We start from the raw sequence: 19,865 nt of genomic DNA on the forward strand, positions 1-19,865 counted from the left end.
GGGGTTGAATCTTCGAAATTCTCTCCCCAGGAAGATTTTGTAGGATTAGACGCTGGGTATATTAAAGACAAAAATTGATCGATTTTTTAAGGGGTCAAGGGATATGAATTTCATGCGGAAGAGTGGTCAAAGATCAGCTGCCATCTTACTGAATGGCAGAGGGGGTGTGGGTGGTATAAAAGGTGACTCCTGCTTCAATCCTTCATTTTTGTATATGCTTAGAAACAAAAATTAGCAGTGGACTGATGTTTATGTCTTTTTTTTAAGAACAATTACCACTCAGTGGCAGGCCTTAATCTGACATTCTGATTTCTTGAGGCCATGTTCTTCCTTCTGTGAATCTGCCCGGTCATGGGATCTCACTGCTCTGGTCTGATAAAAGTCCTGTGGTTAATATGCCATCCATCACACTTTAATCAACGGATTGCACCCCACCCTCCTCTTCTATGCTTATTCTGGACCTGACTACGGCATCCTGACTGTGGGTACAAGCATGACAGGGTGTGGGGGATGGGGGGGTTACTGTAGCTCAGGCTGCGTTTACGAAATGTGAACTACAGTGAAAAATGTTTCCTGAACCCAAATTTCCTCTCAAATAAATTGCGCCTATTTCTATCCCGCCCTGAAAGGCACACAATGCATGGACTATCAATCAATCCAGGAGCCGGACTTGCGAGGCATTATCAATCAATCCTCCATGCTCTGCTAGAAATGCAGAAGGAACATACGCACGGTCCTGAAATAAATGACAGCCCTGCCTTCGCTTTCCGACTCCTTGCTTGAGAGATAACGCTGAATTCTACACAACGCATATAATCAGGGATGGTGCAGCAATCTTTAAAAATCCCAAATTGTTCTTATGTTTAACCCGAAATAAATATAGTTTAAGAATCATTGTTTATTTTAGAAAAAGCATGTTGTCATGCTGAGAAGTTTTTGCCTGGGATCTAAGCATCTTCACTCATCGACCACCCTTTCTCAGAGCAGCAATGTTTAATTATCAGTGGCGGCTCAATGGTGCTCTCAGCTAAAGGACAAGGGCCTCAAAGAGTTTATCGATTATTTGTTACTGCACCGGGGTGTAGCCCAGTCTGAGGGGGCAACAAGAGATGCTGCACACGTTGAACACAAAGTCTAAGCCAACACTCTCATTATGGTACAGAGGGAGTGCTAGTCTGTGGAGATAATAAACCATGGTCCTAATTGCCCTCCAAGGAAAAATGGGGAGTTTGCCTGGATGTCTCAGCCAGTATTTATCTTTCAATTGTCGATGCTTAAAAAAAAAGATTTGGCTGCCACATTTCTGAATTTACAATCTATATACTAAAACTCTCGTTTGTTATCTTGTTTGTGACTGAACTTCAGCCAAAACGGTACACGATAGCGCGACAATTTTAGGCCCACCTTACTCACTATTGTCACTTTAGTGATAATGCAAGTAGTTTTATTGAAATCAGTGTTATATTTTTAAAGTTATTCACATTTTAAAGTTTAAAAGGATGGGAGGGGGAGGGGAGGAGGGAGGGTGGGGGGAAGGGGGGAGTGGGGGAGAAGGGAGAGGGGAGGGGGGAGGACAGGGTGCTGCACCAATGCAGGAGAGGTTTGGGCCCAACGGGTCCACTTGGTCTAGTAGAATTTAAAAATCATTCAAGCAACATGCTTTGGAATGGTTCTGAAAGGCTATTGTAGGGGATAAGTCTATTTTTACAGTACAATTAATCAACTAGGAAATCAAAGGAGCAAAAGAGAAGAGAAAATCAAAATATCCTGCTGGAGTAACACAGCGGGTCAGGCAGCATCTGTAAAGAATATGGATAGGTGATATTTTGGGTCGGGAGCCTTTTTCAGAATGGAGTACCTATCCATGATCTTCAGAGATACTGCCCAACCTATTGAGTTACTCTGACATTTTGTGTCTTGTATTGATAGTGATTCTTGCTGCGATCAGAAGCAGTGAGTTCAAATAGCCCTTGAAAGTCCATGGATCAGAAGTCTGGGGCTACACTTCATTTGGAGATTTAGGAGATTATTCACACCATTTGTTCTAATTTTCTGTTCTCCGTCAACTCTGCAGAAGTAGATAGTCCAGTCATTAGTTACACAATGGTATGGGGAGCTTTGGGTACAAATTTGCTATGACATTCTCACATCACCACTGCAGATGGCTGTACAGAACTTTGGAATGTCAAGAGCAGCTTCTTCAGGCTTTTGAATACCACACAACACTAACCTCAGCAACTATGAGCTTGTACGGATTGTGTTTTTGGTTACACTACCTACTTCAGTTATTCTGCACTCGTATTACAGCTGAATGTTTTTTATTATATTTATCTGTGTTTCCAGTCCCTTTCAGCTTCTGCAAGTAAGAATTCCATTGTTCCGTTAGCAATATATATGACAATTAAACATTCTTAAAAAAAAAATTTTTGTGAAATTAATGACGGTGCAATGGTTCCCTCTGCTGGTCAGAGAAGAGGTGGCTCTTAAAACAAAACTACTGAAATTAGTGGCACCAATTATATTTGTACAGTACATTCTTGTTGCTACTGTTTCGAAGCTAACTCTCACTATTTTCTGATAGCACTAGGCTGAAATAATTTTGTTGTTTTCTATTACTTTTTGAAATAAGATATCAATTGCTCCACATAAGTAAATTTGCCAAACTTCCTAAAAGTACCTGGCCCTTTTTCTACAAGTAACACTGGGTTCAGTTAGAGTATATTCGCCTTCACCATTTATTTTAATAACCTACACTAAATAACATCTCCAGATTCAATCTGAAGAAAGGTCTCAACTCAAAACGTCACCTATCCATATTTTTCTCCAGGGATGCTGCCTGGTTAATTCCCGGAATGGCGGGACTGTCGTATGTTGAAAGGCTGGAACGATTGGGCTTGTATACACTGGAATTTAGAAGGATGAGGGGGGATCTTATTGAAACATATAAGATAATTAGGGGATTGGACACATTAGAGGCAGATAACATGTTCCCAATGTTGGGGGAGTCCAGAACAAGGGGCCACAGTTTGAGAATAAGGGGTAGGCCATTTAGAACGGAGATGAGGAAGAACTTTTTCAGTCAGAGGGTGGTGAAGGTGTGGAATTCTCTGCCTCAGAAGGCAGTGGAGGCCAGTTCGTTGGATGCTTTCAAGAGAGAGCTGGATAGAGCTCTTAAGGATAGCGGAGTGAGGGGGTATGGGGAGAAGGCAGGAACGGGGTACTGATTGAGAGTGATCAGCCATGATCGCATTGAATGGCGGTGCTGGCTCGAAGGGCTGAATGGCCTACTCCTGCACCTATTGTCTATTGTCTATTGTCTATTGGCCCGCCGAGTTACTCCAGTATTTTGTGTCTTCCCTTAGTAAATCAGCATCTGCAGCTGCTTGTTTCTCCATTGTTCCATTTTGACAGATTTGATTTGTAACACATTCTGCAGGGACTATGTTTCCTCATGTTCAAGTCTGCACCACTAACCTGTTGCAATTAATTACGAGCTTCACTCATTTACCTCATTAATACCATCATATAATCACTTGACAATCCCAACGACGATGTCACTGTAACTCTCTGCCCTGCTATCCTTGACGACATGTATTGTACACGTGCTCAGTGGGTTCTTTATCTGATACATGTGAGATATGAGAAGCTCGGACAGGTTAATAATTTATTCCAAGGGCTTGTCACGGACAATCTCTGGAGCAATCTGCACACAGTCCAGAGAGCAGTCTGGATCAATTATATCAAGGATGGATATTGAGTACAATTTAAATGCTATAAGATGGATTGTTTTAGCCCTGATTTAAGCTTCCTTTTCCCTCCGTTTCCTTCTAGCCAAAGATGACAAGGTTGGAAAGCTAATGTTAACTTTTGACCATGAAGAAGGGATGCATCTCGTACTCATGTCAACATGACCTTTAACCCAACATGTAGCAGAGCAGAATTTCTGTGAGGTAATTTGTTCATGTAGACAACGCCATATTCCTCTGGTTCACAGGTGCCATACAAAATTTAAAAAGGTCTGCGCTTGATTTCCAAAAATATACAATATCGAATGACAATTTGCATTTCTAATATATATTTAATGTTGTAAAGCATCAAATTCTCTTTTTGACAAGCTTTAGTTGTGAGAAACATTTCTCTTAATGTCAAAAGCTTGACAACAAAATAAAAGGACTGATGAAGAGTTTTGACCCAAAACGCTGCCTATTTCTTTCCCCGCACAGATGCTGCTCAACCTGCTGAGGTCCTTTAGCAGATCACAAAATGCTGGAGTAGTTGCAGCAGGACAGGCAGCATCTCTGGAGAGAAGGAATACGTGACATTTTGGATCAAGACCCTGAAGAAGGTGACAGAAAGCAGGAACAGGGTACTAGTTCAGGAGGATCAGCCAGCATCATATTGAATGGCGGTGCTGGCACGAAGGGCCGAATGGCCGACTCCTGCACCTATTTTCTGTTTTCTATGTCCTGCTGAGTTACTCCAGTATTTTGTGTCTATCTTTGATTAAACCAGCATCTACAGTTCCTTCCTACTCCTTTAACAGATTGTTTGTTGCCCCAGTTTGCAGCGTCTGCAGTCTCTTAAGAGTCATAGAGTCAGAGTGATACAGTGAGGATACAGGCCCTTCGGCCCAACTTGCCCAGCTATTGTCCAAAGACGTACAGGTATGTAGGTTAATTGGCTGGGTAAATGTAAAAAAAAAAAAATTCTCCCTAGTGGGTGTAGGATAGTGTTAATGTACGGGGATCGCTGGGCGGCACGGACTTGGAGGGCCGAAAAGGCCTGTTTCCGGCTGTATATATATGATATGATATGATATACTCGTCCCAGCTACACTAGTCCCACCTGCCAGCATTTGGTCCATATCGCCCCAAACCTGTCCTATCCATGTACTCGTCTAACTTTTTCTTAAATTTTGGCAAAGTCCCTCTGGCAGCTTGTTCCATACATCCACCACCTTTTGTGTGAAAAAGTTACCCCTCAGATTCTTATTAAATCTTTTCCCCGTCACCTTAACCCTATGTCCTTTGATCCTTGATTCACCACAATTCACCTCGATTCCTCTTGTGCCTCTATTCTTTGTAATAATACAGCCAATTGTGAAACAATATTAGAAAATGTATATAGACACAAAATGCTGGAGTAACTTATCAGGACAGGCAGCATCTCTGGAGAGAAGGAATGGGTGTTGTTTCGGGTCGAGACAACTTCTTCAGACTAGTAGAAATGTAGAAATAGTGGAATCTATTCAAATATTTGAGATTGCGTGCTCTTTGTACCCTCCTATATCCATATCCTCCACTCCTTTCCCCCCCTCTCTCCCCCCCTTCTCTCCCTCCCCTTCTCTCCCTCCCCCTTCTCTCCCTCCCCCCTCTCCCTCTCTCCCTCTCCCCGCCCCTCCCCCCTTCTCTCCCCCCTCTTCTCTCTCCCCTCCCCTCCCCCCCTCTCTCCCCTTCCCCTCCCCCCCTCTCTCCCCTTCCCCTCCCCCCCTCCCTCTCCCCCCCTTCCCCCCTCCCTCTCCCCCCCTCCCTCCCTCCCCCCCTCCCTCTCCCCCTCCCCCCCTCCCTCTCCCCCTCCCCCTCTCCCCCTCCCCCTCTCCCCCTCCCCCTCCCCCTCTCCCCCTCCCCCTCTCCCCCTCCCCCTCCCCCTCCCCCTCTCCCCCTCTCCCCCTCCCCCTCTCCCTCTCCCCCCCCCCCCCTCTCAGTCTGAAGAAAGGACGGTCACACCTGTCATTCTCTCACCTGTGGGGGGGGGCAGGGATAACAGCGCAACCTCGGGGATGATTGGTCCATCAACCTGTCAATCACGCACTTCCCCAACCATTGCCCGCCTTAAGCGATGACGTCAGGCGAATCGTTCCCGCTCTGGACTCCCAACCAAACCTGCCTGCGAGAAGATCCCGCCTCCGCAGCGCCGCAATTGGCCTCGTCCCCTTCCCCCTCCAGCACATTGGTCAATCCGCACGGCTTCCGGCCAGCAGGTTCGGTTTCGAAGTCGACCTCTGCGGCCATGACAAGAGAGGGGAGCAGTCAGGGTCGGTGAGTGAAAAACAGCAGCTCTGAAAATAATTCCGATTGCCAACAAAAATCAATTTCCATTTAAAATTATCCATTGAAATCTTCCCTTTTTAAGGCCGATCCTCCCATTCCTCAGACACAGGAGTAAATTTGGGTAGCAACTCGTCAATTTAAATATCAACATACGAGTCATTTATTAGCTGGATTCAATGTTTCTTGATTTTTGTGCTGGAATTTGGTCTGAGGTTTATGTTCTGTTAAGATGGGAGGTGTTTGTGATAAAATAGTGACTTATTCTTTCTTGTCTTATGATTGGTAGCTTTGAGAGAGGTTGATCTGTCTCTTGGTGTGAAGTTCACTGCTTGGTATGTTTTGAGTGCCCTGTCCACACTGCCATTTGCCTCGTTGTACCTTCACATTTGCAATTGTTGAGATCAACTGCTTAAAAACTAGAAATCTAGAAACTAGCTCCAGATTCCAGGGAGTGCACAGTTGGTAGAGCTGTTGCCTCAAAAGTGCTATAGACCCAGGTTTGATTCTAACTTTGGCTGCTGTCTGAGTGGGGTTTGCACGTTCTCCCTGTCGTGTGGGGTTCCTCTGTGTGCTTTGTTTTCCCCCCACATCTGAAAGATGTACGAGTTTGTAGGTGAGGTTTCCACTAGTGTGTAAGTTGCGGATGAGAAAGTAGGAAGGAAACATCCAGAATTTTTTGATCTCCTTCAAATAACCATAGTTTCCCGTTCTTCATGAATCTATGCAGTTCTTGGTGTATAGTTTAATTTTTTTTAAAATAGATATATTTATAGTGGATTTGTGATCTAGGAATATTCGGACAACTATTCAGCTGACAAATTCCTATTTGTTTTTAAGCATTGCTATTGAAACATACAATACAATACAATACAATATATCTATTGTCATTGTACCCAGGGGTACAACGAGATTGGGAATGCGCCTCCCATACGATGCAATAATTTAAGTAATTAACAGCAACCCAACGAAACGAAACAGTTGTAACAGTTTTTAGACAGGGTAAAGTGCAAGTTGATCTATGCATTGTGGCCATCCGGCTCAGCAGGACCGGTTCATAGCAGCTATGGCCCTGGGGATGAAGCTGTTCCTGAGTCTGGAGGTGCGGGCGTAGAAGGCCTTGTATCGTCTGCCCGATGGAAGGAGTTCGAACAGACTGTTGCAGGGGTGTGAAGAGTCTTTGTGGATGCTGGTGGCTTTTCTGAGGCATCGTGTGTTGTAGATGCCCTCCAAGTCTGGTAGCTGTGTTCCGATGGCCCTCTGAGCTCTATGGACTACCCGCTGTAGAGCTTTCCTTTCTGCCTCCGTGCAGCTGAGGTACCACACAGGGATGCCATGCGTTAGGATGCTCTCTATGGTGCAGCGGTAGAAGGTCGTCAGCAGCTGTTGGGGTAGACCAGACTTTTTCAGTGTTCTTAATACAATACAATACAATACAATATATCTTTATTGTCATTGTACCCAGGGGTACAACGAGATTGGGAATGCGCCTCCCATACGATGCACTAATTTAGGTAATTTAGACAGCAGCAACCCAACGAAACGAACAGTTGTAACAGTTTTGGACAGGGTAAAGTGCAAGTTGATCTATGCGTTGTGGCCATCCGGCTCAGCAGGACCGGTTCATAGCAGCTATGGCCCTGGGGATGAAGCTGTTCCTGAGTCTGGAGGTGCGGGCATAGAAGGCCTTGTATCGTCTGCCCGATGGAAGGAGTTCGAACAGACTGTTGCAGGGGTGTGAAGAGTCTTTGTGGATGCTGGTGGCTTTTCTGAGGCATCGTGTGTTGTAGATGCCCTCCAAGTCTGGTAGCTGTGTTCCGATGGCCCTCTGAGCTCTATGGACTACCCGCTGTAGAGCTTTCCTTTCTGCCTCCGTGCAGCTGAGGTACCACACAGGGATTCCATGCGTTAGGATGCTCTCTATGGTGCAGCGGTAGAAGGTCTTCAGCAGCTGTTGGGGTAGACCAGACTTTTTCAGTGTTCTTAAGTAGAACAGTCTTTGTTGTGCCTTCTTGACCAGCGCAGCAGTGTTATTGGACCATGTTAGGTCCTCCGAAATGTGAGTGCCCAGAAACTTGAAGCTGGACACTCTCTCCACACTGTCCCCGTTGATAGAGATCGGGGCATATTCCCCATTATGTGACCTACGGAAGTTGATGATCAGCTCCTTGGTCTTGGTGGTATTTAGGGACAGGTTGTTATCCGAGCACCAGTCCGCCAGGTTCTGCACCTCCGCTCTATAGTTTGTTTCATCCCCGTTGGTGACTCAGAGTGATAGTGGAGGACAGGTGCGGGCCCATTCTCACTGCCTGCGGTCGTTCCAGCAGGAAGTCCAGGATCCAGTCACATAATGACGAGCTGAGGCCTAGCTGGTGGAGTTTGGTGATGAGCTTGGTGGGGATGACCGTGTAGGGTACAGCTTGCTTGCACGTAGCAAAAAACAAAGTGCTGGAGGATCTTAGCGGGTTAGGCAGCATCTATGGAGGAATGGACAGACAACGTTTCAGGTTGGGACGCTTCTTCAGACACGTTTGCATGCAGCAACTTTATTTTAGTACTCTGCCATTGCTAGAGATTGCCAGATGGACAGAGGAATTGATTCAAGTATACGCACAACATCTTGAAATGCAACATCAATGTGACCCCTTGGAATCTCTACCACGTGTTCGATATATAGAAGGAGCATTCAGCTTAGCATTGCTACATATAAGAGTTTGCTTCTGGAGCAATTGTATGGGTGCACACAAAAGCCCTGCGTAAGCAGTGGAAGGAATACATCACATCACAAATTACCCACCCACCTGCACCACCAGGAGCTTTCTGCCCACGTCTGTGGAAGAATCTGCAGTTCTTTCATTGACCTCATCAGCAAGCTCAGACTCTACAAAGAGTGGAAGCAAGTTATCCTTGATCTCAAGCAATTGCTTCAGAATCAAACTCTCAAACATAGTATTGTGTAATTAATCATTTTTTTGATCCATCTTGTTTAAACGAGGAATATTGGCTGGGATACTGGAGATAACACACCTCCTGCACATATTACTTTGGAATCTCAACTTTTCTGCACTCGATCAGTTTAACTGTAGCACATCATCTTAGAACTTTGTGGGGTTTTTTCACGTGATAATGGTATCAAAAAACAAGAGGGCACAGATTTGAGGAAGAAGTTTTGAAGGGGGTTGGACAGAAAAACCGTTAAAACCGTGGCTGGTATCTGGAATGTACTGCCAGATGATTTGGTGGAATCAAATACAATTATTATGTTTAAGAGGCATTTGGACCTGCACTTAAATAGGAAATGCATAGAAAGATAGGCTGTAAATTTGAGGAAATGGAATTAGCATAAATGGTCAAAAAGGCTGGTTAGGATGTAGTGGGCAAAAGGTTTTGTGATGTTATTTCCGTGCTCTGTGATCTCTGTATCTGCATTAGTCCAACTGAACTGAACTTTGCCTGACACTTAAAATGACCTTAGACATAATGAACTGCAGATACTGGTTTACAAAAAAAGACACAAAGTGCTGGAGTAACTCAAGAGGGCCAGGCATCATCTCTGAAGAATGTGGATAGGTGACGTTTTGGGTCGGGACCCTTCTTCAGGCTAAACATCTTTTATGACTCTTGGCATCTTATTCTCTTATCGGTCCGTAGTTTATAGGATTCACAGTCAATTGAATGCTATGGTTTCTCTAATCATGGATCAGATGAAAAGTTAGGTTCCCTGTTCACCCTTGGAACGTCAAGTTAGAGTGTGTTCAGTTCTGGACACTATGTTATCAAGCTGGAAAGGGTACAGAAAAGATATACGAGAATGTTGCCAGGACTAGAAAGTTTGAGCTGTTGGGAGAGGTTAAGCTGGGACTCTATTTCTTTGCTGGAACATGTTGGCCGGAGTGGGCAATTTGGGTTGAAGGACCTGTTTCCGCGCTGTATCACTCTATGACTATGACTAAGTTGGTAGGTGGAGTAGATAAAGGAACTGCAGATGCTGGTTTACAAAAAAATACACAAAGCGCTGGAGTAACTCAACAGGTCAGGCAGTATCTCTGGAAAACATGAGGGGTGATCTTATAGAGGGTATAAAGCCATTAGATGAATAGTCATAGTCTTTATCCCATGGTCGGGGAATCAAGGATAAGAGGGCACAGGTTTAAGGTGTGACGGGAAAGATTTTACAGGAACCTACACAGGGTGGTATGTGTATGAAGCGATCTGCCAGAGGAAGTGGTTGAGGCAGGTGCAATAGTAGAGTGGGCAAATATTATTCCTCCTTTCTTTTTTTATTTCATGTTCTTATCTTGTTATGTTTTATTGATTTAAGGGATGTTGGCTTCGCTGGATGAGCCAGCATTTAGTTGCCCTTAAAGTTGGTGATGAATTGCCTTCTTGAGGTTCTCCTACTGAGAGATTTTCCTTTCCCGCGTCTCAGTCTGAAGAAGGGTCTTGACCCGAAATGTCACCTTTACCAGATGCTGTCTGAAGTGCTGAATTACTCCAGATTTTTGTGCCTATCTTTGGATGTGGAGAGGATGTTTTCAGTAGTGGGAAATTCTAGGGCCTGAGGGCACAGCTTCAGAGTAAAAGGACATATATTTAGAATGGAACTAAAGAGGAATTTCTGTAGCCAGAGGATGGTGGATCTATGGAGCTCATGCCACAGATGGTTGTGGAGGTCAAGTCATGGCGTATTTATATAGTGGAGATTGTTAGGTTTTTGATTAGTCAGGGCGTCAAGGCAGGAGAATGGGGTTGAGATGGGAAAAATAGATCAGCTATGACAAATGGCAGGGTAGACTTAATGGACTGAATGGCCGAATTGTGTTCGTATGTCTTATGATCTTCTTTCCAAGATTGGATGGTATGTGGCTGGGGATGGTGGTGTTCCCCTGCTTTTACTGCCCTTATCCTCCTAGCTAGTAGAGGTCATGGGTTCGGAAGGTGTTGTCTGAAGAGTTATGGTAGGCGAATCCTGTAGATGGTGCAAACTGCTGCTACTGTACATCGGTTGTTGATGGGATGTGCTGGGCAAGCAGGCTGTCCTGTACGGTGTCGAGGTTCTTGAGCACTGTTGAAGTTTCACTCATCCAGGCAAGTGGAGAGTATTCCATCACACTCTTGACGAGCTTTGTAGACCACTGTAGACCATGAAGAAACTTTGGAGAGATACGAGGTGTGTTACTCACTGCAGTGTTCTTAGCCTCTGACCTTCGTAGTCACCTTCGTATATGGCCACTCCAGTTCATTTTCTGGTCAAGGGTAATTCTTGGTGGAAGGTTCAGTGCAGGAGGCGCCCCTGGGCACAAAGATGGCCGACAGGACTTTGAACTTTAAATAATGGCGGTGTCCACATGTGTAATATATGCAAAAAGAATTTCACTGTGCAGTTGCAAATGCGACAAATAAAGCACTATTGACTAGTTCAGTTTAATTTAAATTTAGAGACAGCGCGGAAACAGAACCTTCGGCCCACCGAGTCCACATCAACCAGCGATCCCCGCACACCAACACCATCCTACACACACTAGGGACAACCTAGATTTACAACAAGCCAATTAACCTACAAACCTGTATGTCTTTGGAGTATGGGAGGAAACTGAAGATCTCAGAGAAAACCCACTCAGGTCACAGGGAGAACATGCAAACTCTTTACAGATAAGAACCCGTAGTCAGGATCGAACCGAGGTCTCTGGCGCTGTAAGACAGTAGCCCTACCGCTATGCCACCATGCCGCCCAAGTGATGGTGATGCCATTGAATGTCCGGGGGTGATAGCTGGATGGATGGTGTAGTTGCATGGCATTTGTGTGGCATGAATGTTACTTGCCACCTGTCGGCTTGATCCAGGATATTGTCTACGCCTAGCTGCATTTATTTATGGACTGCTTTATTTCCCTGAGACGTTGCTGCCTGTCCCGCTGAATTACTCCAGCTTTTTGTGTCTTTCTTCGGTTTAAACCAGCATCTGCAGTTCCTTCCTAGACAGAAACAGAAAATGGAAACTTGCATTTATAATTCACTGCTGCAGTAAAATACATCAAGTTGGATCAAAGGAGTGTTATTGTATAAAATGAATCACAAAGTGATGTTAATAATGAGATGGGGTCAGTGAGGACAAAATACAGTCACTTAGTGTGGCAAACGTAGACAACTTGACAAACTTCTACAAGGACAATCAACTGAAGGTAAACACTGCTAAGACCCAAGTTAGCCTGTTCCACCTTTGTAATCGCGAAGCTGGGAGGAAGCTGTCCTTAACGTGGAATGGTGTCCCTTGGAGACACTGTAACTACCCTGTTTATCTTGGGTTCACTCTGGACAGAACCCTTTCTTTCAAGCAACACTTCGAAAAGGTGAAGGGCAAAGTGAAGATGAGGAACAGCCTCCTACACAAGCTGGCAAACTCGTCGAGGGGTACCAATGCATCCACACTGCAGTCAACTGCTCTTGCGCTGTGCTACTCTGTTGCAGAGTATGCTTGTCCTGTTTGGGAGAGATTATCTCATGTGAAGAAAGTTGATGCTGCCCTTAATGACAGCTGCAGATGCATCACTGGCTGCCTAAAACCAACGGATGTGGATAGCTTGCATGTCTGGGCCGGTATTTCTCCACCAGGAATCTGCAGATCAGTTGCCAGTAGAACTGAACGTAGTACGCAAGTTGGGGACACCTGCCATTCCTGTCACTCCCATCACCAGCCCCAAACCGCCTGAAGTCGAGGAAGAGCTTCCTTCACACAGTCCAGCCACTGTCACAGTCTCCTCAAGAAACCAGACTAGCCTTGTGGGAAAAGAAACGCAGTGAAAACCTACCACCTGGTCACAGGTGTGACTGGAAGACCTGGAAGTCCCTCAATAGGCTTCGTACAGGGATGGGCCAATGCAAGACCAATATAAGCAAATGGGACTATGCAGATGCGGCAGACACAGAACGTGAATGTGGTACAATCCATGCCACACCTACTAAGATGACCACTTCTTGGTGAACAACGCTGCCTGGAATATCTAGCGGTGGCAAATGTGAAGGCTGTCCATGGTGCAAGAGCTTGGCCGAACATTTGAAACATAGATGATGGACACGAAAGAAGTGTGGTAAATAGCACACTCTTAAAAAATGTATAGAATGTGCCTAACATGTATTGCAGTGAGGCAACAATGCATTTGCAGTTGTATTATAAAAGCCTGTTTACAATTCTTCATTATGTAGTCTGGTCATGGTATGTTCATTTGCTGGGAATGCACTTGGGAATTGCCTGGCTCTGCGAGCTATTCAGGCTTGTCTTCAGAGCTACTTATAACAATATCTAAATCCCTTGAGTTCCTTCCCAGCACACGTGCAGCGTTTTGTTGTTCTGTATAAAATTAACATGGCATCGTTTGCTTTTAATAATTCACCACTTTGAACAAAATAATGAGATTTTGTTAGGTCTGGAGTCTGATTTCTTTATTTGATCCCTTTACTATCAGATTTGCAGACTTACAGATTTTTTATACCAAACTATTTACAGGAATTAATTTTTCAATGTATAAATAAGCTAACTGGCTATCATCAGAGGGAAGAAAATCTGCTGCCGCCAGTGTCACAAGCTGTCCCTTTATTTTCTCTTTTTGTAAATTCCCAGTTAAGATAACTAATTAATTGGTTCCTCTGTCTGTACCATTCCCTTATTACTAGAGTAAGAATTTAATTGTACCATTTTGGTACACATGATAGTTAAAGTCTTGACTTTTGATTCCACCCTACTTCCAAATTCAAGCAGAGTAGATGCAAAACACCAGAAGTAAAAAAGAACAGAGGTGGAACAGCTCCAAAGTTAGGGGGCATCCGGAAATACATGGATATAACACAAAGGATACAGTGAATAAAATTTCTCTATACGCAGATGACGTATTAATTTACATCACAAAACCAGAAATTAGTATTCCAAACCTATTAAAGTTAATAACCCAATTTGGTTCATTTTCAGGATACAGAATAAATTGGAATAAAAGCGAAATTATGCCAATAAGGGAACATAATAAACAGATAATACAACAATTTCCATTTAAAATAGTAAATGAAAAATTTAAATATCTAGGTATCTATGTAACTAAGATATATACATCATTATTTAAAGCAAATTTCCCCCCATTATTGAACAAACTACAAATTTACATTTGTAAATTCCCAGTTAAGATAACTAATTAATTGGTTCCTCTGTCTGTACCATTCCCTTATTACTAGAGTAAGAATTTAATTGTACCATTTTGGTACACATGATAGTTAAAGTCTTGACTTTTGATTCCACCCTACTTCCAAATTCAAGCAGAGTAGATGCAAAACACCAGAAGTAAAAAAGAACAGAGGTGGAACAGCTCCAAAGGAGGTTATTCTATTTCTGCACCTGGTGATGTTTACATGAGCTAATTGTCCTCCTCCAGTTCTTAGTAATTCTGTTAGTAATTCTAATAAATGTTTATCCATTTTCCCCTGAAGGATAAGTTGGTGTCTCGAGCAATTCCATGTCGCAGAGCATTCTATGCTGCAATGAAATAGTACCATAAAATAAATCTTGTATTTGTGCAACATCTTTTTAATATAGGAAATGTGTAAGATGCTTTATTACAAGAGAGAAATGGATAGGATGTGTAGGAAGGAACTGCAGATTCTGGTTTAAACCGAAGATAGACACAAATAGCTGGAGTAACTCATCGTCTCTGGAGAAAAGAAACTATCTGGAGTTTCGGGTCGTGATCCTTCTTCAGTTGCATGGAGTTCAAGGTGTTTTTTGCAATGGGTAGCTGGGAGCTTGCTTGGGAGGGGGAAGGGAGATTTGGTGCAGGAGCTGAATGACACAGAGAGAGACTGAGAGCCATAGAATTGTGTGAGGTTACTGCTAAAACCTTTATCTTTGAAGATTGGGAAGAAAATATCAACTCTCTTGAGGCAAATTATAATGAATGGAAGGTAGTTGACCTCCTTTTACAATGTCAGGCACCTTGCATCCAAGAATGGGGATCAGTTGACATTTACATCTCGTAGCTCGGTATGCAATTTGAGCTACTTTATTGAATTACAGCAGTGTGGCTTCACCAGCGAGCAGGAGCCTACAATTAGGGTTGGTTTCACTAAATGCTGGAGTAACTCAGCAGGTCAGGCAGCATCTAGGAGAGAGGGAATGGGTGATGTTTCGGGTCGAGACCCTTCTTCAGACTGAAGAAGGGTCTCGACCCAAAATATCACCCATTCCCTCTCTCCTAGATGCTGCCTGACTTGCTGAGTTACTCCAGCATTTTGTGATACCTTCGATTTGTACCAGCATCTGCAGTTATTTTCCTACACAACTAGGGTTGGTTTGTTTCATTTAAGTATTATTAGATTTTCATCTTTTGATTTTTACATTATATAGTTGTGTTATTTTTTAATTTCACCTGGAACTTCAAGTAGTTCTTGATTTTTTTTTATAATGTTATTTAATGTATTTTGTCTGTTTCATATTGGACTGAGTAGGGAACTCTCCCATTGGTGGTCTCTTCGTGATCTGTTTAAGCCCGATGCTCTTGAATTTTCTCCCGAAACCATACTTGAAAAAAAGTATTTGAACATTCATTTTTAAATATTTCCTCCTTTGGCTTGACGTCCTTTTCTTGTATGGTTACATATTGATGAAGCATTTAAGACGACTTTCTTCTATGTTAATGGTGCATGTGATTGCATTATGGTGCTCCATCTTTTTTAGGGTATTTGCCCTAGTCCCATTTGCCTGCGCTTGGTCCATATTCCTCTAAACATTTCCTATCCATGTACCAATGCAAATGGCTTTTAAATGCTATCTGTTATAGTACGTGCCTCAACTATTTCCTGTGGTGGGTTGTTCCATATATCTACCATCCTCTGAGTGGAAAAGTTGCCCCTCAGATTCCTATCTTTCAATCTTAGTCTTGACTATTTTCACACACTGAGCTGCCAAATCGCCCTGTAGGAGAGAATTCCCAAACATTCATAACTTAGAGGATGGTGGGGTGGGGTAGGTGGGTGTATGGTTTGGTGGTGGAGTGAATGGGGGGGAGGGGTGCAGGTGCACATTTTGCGAGGTAAAAACACTTCTCATTTCATTCATGATAGGCCAACCTTAATGCTGAGGCTACAATCACTCATTCTTGAGTCTCCAGACAGGGAGGAATCAGATAGGGAGGAATACAAATCATTTGCATTTTGCAGCTCGTTCCAAATACCCACCATCTTCTGAGTGAGAGAGTTGCTCCTTGGGTTACTATTACATTTTTCCCCTCTCACTTAAACCCATGTCATCCAGTTCTTGATTCCCCTACCCTGGGTAAAAAAGCACTGCATCCACCGTTTCAATTTTCCTCATGATTTTACACATGCCTCTAAGATTATCCCTTAGCTATCTGTAATCCAAGGAACTTCATGTAACTAAGTTTTATTTGGACAGAAATAGCAAAATTTTCCAGCAGCATTTCATCAGATCTTTACATCAGCATCTCATTTCTTCATATTCATGGTTGGATTTTGAATTTAAAAGTTAGAAGTTGTCACAGTTCTTTTACGATAACTTTTTCGTTTCCTTTTCTTAACAGCATCTAACATTTATTCTCTATCAAACCATGATCTGAATTCCTCCAACCCTGAGTCCGAAGATGTATGGTGTGATTGTGGGAAGCGAGCCTCGCACTTTGTTTCAGGTACTGTTTACTCAGGACATTTTGTCATTCTTTGCATTAATTCAGCAACAAGTTACAAGTTACTTAAAACTTTGTTAGTGACCAACCATAAGCCTTCACAGTAGATTACCTGATTTTAACCAATTTAGGCATGGGACAATTGACAATTGTAGTTCCGTTCTAATGACTCAAAAAGAGTATACATTTTATTCTTAACATTTTATACATATACTGTCTGAAGAAGAGTCTTGACCTGAAACGTCACCCATTCCTTCTCTCCAGAGATGCTGCCTGTCCCACTGAGTTACTCCATTTTGTGTTTACCATACATTTTATTACTTGTGGTCCATTGAGTAAGACTACTGAACATTTTCAGATTACAAATTAAGCCTTTTTGCAGAAAATTGGAAAATGTGCAAATAATGCTGGATTGGAGAATTATAGGTTAAGAATCTTGTTACCATTTGAAATAGTGGATATGAATATTTGAAATCTTCTTTCCATGGTTATACCTTGTGGATTTGGCTTAAGTAGTTTCAATAAATGATATGGCAGAGCTGCTGTTGATTTTCCACTTTGTACTGTGGTGTCGGAAATTCTTATAATAACAACATCAGAATAACATAAGAAACTTGGGCATGTATGTAACGTGTTCAACCCAAACATTTTCATATTGGGGACGGATTGATGGCAAGGAAACCAACACAGTGAATGTCATAACAACATAACATAACAGTATAACAAAACTTTATTGTCATTCGGTATAAATACCGAACGAAATTTCAGCAGTCACAAGACACAGCAAAAAAGAAAAGAACACAAGACACACGACCCCAACACAAACATCCATCACAGTGACTCCAAACACCCCCTCACTGTGATGGAGGCAACAAAACTTCCCCTCTCTTCCCCCCGCACCCACGGACAGGCAGCTCGACCCCTACCGAGGCAACCGACACGCACAACCCCCGCAAGAGGATGGAAGGCCCCGCGGCCGAGCCGCCCCGGGCCTTCTCATTTTAGGAGAAGCAATAAATAGATTTAAGAAGTGTTCAGGTTGTAAGGCATAGTTGGGTAATAATAAACCTAGGAGGTTGTAAACCAGGCTGAGGGCAATAAAACCAATCATGAGATAAGAAAAGTCACTTTTTAACACAGAATGGTTTGTAAATAACAGGGAGCAGAAGGTTAAAGATAACTCTGGGTGGGAAGGTGAAACAGATAAAAACTAGAAAGGAACGTTGATCACTGCATTATTTCATAAATGTAAAATCTGCATGTAACTATTGTATCTCAAGAATATAAAAGGGCAGTGGGTGCTGCAATCAGTAAAACAATTTGGATTCTCTAACTGTTTCCTAGTATGTACTAGGCCATGAATAAACTGACTCTTTTGAGAAACTTGCCAATGCTCTACAAAATTGTCTTTGTGTGCTGTCCCAATCCAGGTCAAGCACGCAATTCCTTCCAACATGCCAAGAACTGGTTATCTGTATTTTAAAGAACATAAAATATAGGAGCAGAATTCGACCATTTGGTCCATCGTGTCTGCTCTGCCATTCGATCATGGCTGATCTGTCTTTCCTTCTCAACTCCATTCTCCTGCTTTCTCCCCATAACCTTTGATGCCCTTACTAATAAAGATTTGCTTCATATCTTGTTTATATTCAATCTGTGTTCAATCCACGGTGAGTTTCTCATTGTCAACAGAAGAGGGGTAAGTGATGCACACTGTGATGGTGCTCAATTAACTGAAGTCTGGGACAGTTTCTTTTATACACGTGCCTTTCTTGTACTTGATTGTAGGACTGAAATATTGGTTAGTTCTGGGCTAGTCGACGTTGCATTTGTCAACCATTGTATTTTGGACCTCATTGGTGAACTGTGACAGAACCGTTAAGTGTAGGATTTTTTTTCATGGATTCACTGGTGGTGGAGAGGTTGTGAAAGAACATTGTAATTCCACCCTTAAAAATTCACGAGCACTACATCAGACTGTTAGGCAAGGCTCAGGAAGAAATATTGATTGAGAAATATTGGTAAAGTCAAATGAGTCAATAAAGGTCCTTGCATGTGTGCTGGAAGAGGAATATTGCAATTTAAGCATCCAGTTGAAATTAATGACTGCTTGTGTTTAGTATCTGACTAATCCTAACTATTCAAATTGAAAAAAAATCTTTCCATGGCCTTTAATGAGACGCATGCGGCTCTTTGCCCCCTACCTTCTACATAATTTCTTTCAAATCTGCAACACTCTGAACTCGTTACTTATCTAAACTGAGCCAAAATTGACAAAAGTCTGGAGTAATAAACAATAATATCTGCTTTCCTGTTATTCTACTTTTGTCCTTATTGGGCCCTTTGGTCTTGTCTCTATGTGAATTGTGGAGAAAACACTGAGGTTATGTTCATTCACAATCTTCCTTGTAACTGTTGGTGTTTTGTTACATGTGACAAGAGTCACAATTCATTTTATTAACTAATTTGTTGGTGTTTGTTGATACACGCTTCCTTGTTATCGGGAATACTGTTGACCCCAGGTTAAACATTCTTGTTGACAAAGCTGCTTCTAAATATCATCCAAATTCTGACATGTCAGTAATGAATGACTTTTGATTGCTTCGAGCTGTATACAACTACATATAAATGAAAGAAAGCTAAAATCTTAATCATATTGAAATTAAGCCAGATCTTAATCTTGGTTGTAAGTATACATAGGGATATTATATCCTATGATAGTTACTACATCATAATAGTAGCCTACATCATAGCCACAGAGTGAAGAGTCTGGTGTTAGATTTAGGGAACTGAGACAATGTTCTGCAGAGAAAACAGACTTTAAGAAAATGTTAAATTTGTGGTTTGCTTGGAGCATGAATCGGAAAAGATCAGCCTCAGAGTTGATGAAGAGAAGTCACCATTTAAAAAAAAGTGAGTCAAGTGCTGAGTAAAGTTGTTAATCAATGGTGTGCTTGGCTGCAGAGAATGACTGCAGTCGAGACCATTGCCTTAGACGAACAAGAGCATAGGATTTGTATTTGAATCTAGATTCCGACGCGCCCAGGTTAAATTTAGATCGCTGGTATAAAGAATAGGGGATCTAACTCTCCCCCTTTGGCATTTTTTGTCTTTAAATTGAAGGCATAACCATTGTTAGG

At 42.7% G+C, this 19,865-nt stretch overlaps 1 protein-coding gene across 3 annotated transcripts in view; it reads left to right on the forward strand.

Moving 5' to 3' along the window:
- The first annotated feature begins 5,920 nt into the window (after window positions 1–5,920).
- miga2 (mitoguardin 2) overlaps window positions 5,921–19,865 on the forward strand; it is a 41,802-nt gene continuing 27,857 nt past the window's right edge. For 2 of the 3 annotated variants that reach the window (XM_078426133.1, XM_078426136.1), the window contains exons 1-2: window positions 5,921–6,038; window positions 16,624–16,728. The gene's annotated coding sequence lies outside the window, so the exon portion shown is untranslated. Of the gene's footprint in view, window positions 6,039–12,999; window positions 13,135–16,623; window positions 16,729–19,865 lie in introns of those variants that run through there. The other variant, XM_078426135.1, reaches the window with a different exon arrangement.

The sequence above is a fragment of the Rhinoraja longicauda genome, chromosome 31, assembly GCF_053455715.1.
Source record: "Rhinoraja longicauda isolate Sanriku21f chromosome 31, sRhiLon1.1, whole genome shotgun sequence".
In the NCBI taxonomy this organism is placed as follows: domain Eukaryota; kingdom Metazoa; phylum Chordata; class Chondrichthyes; order Rajiformes; family Arhynchobatidae; genus Rhinoraja; species Rhinoraja longicauda.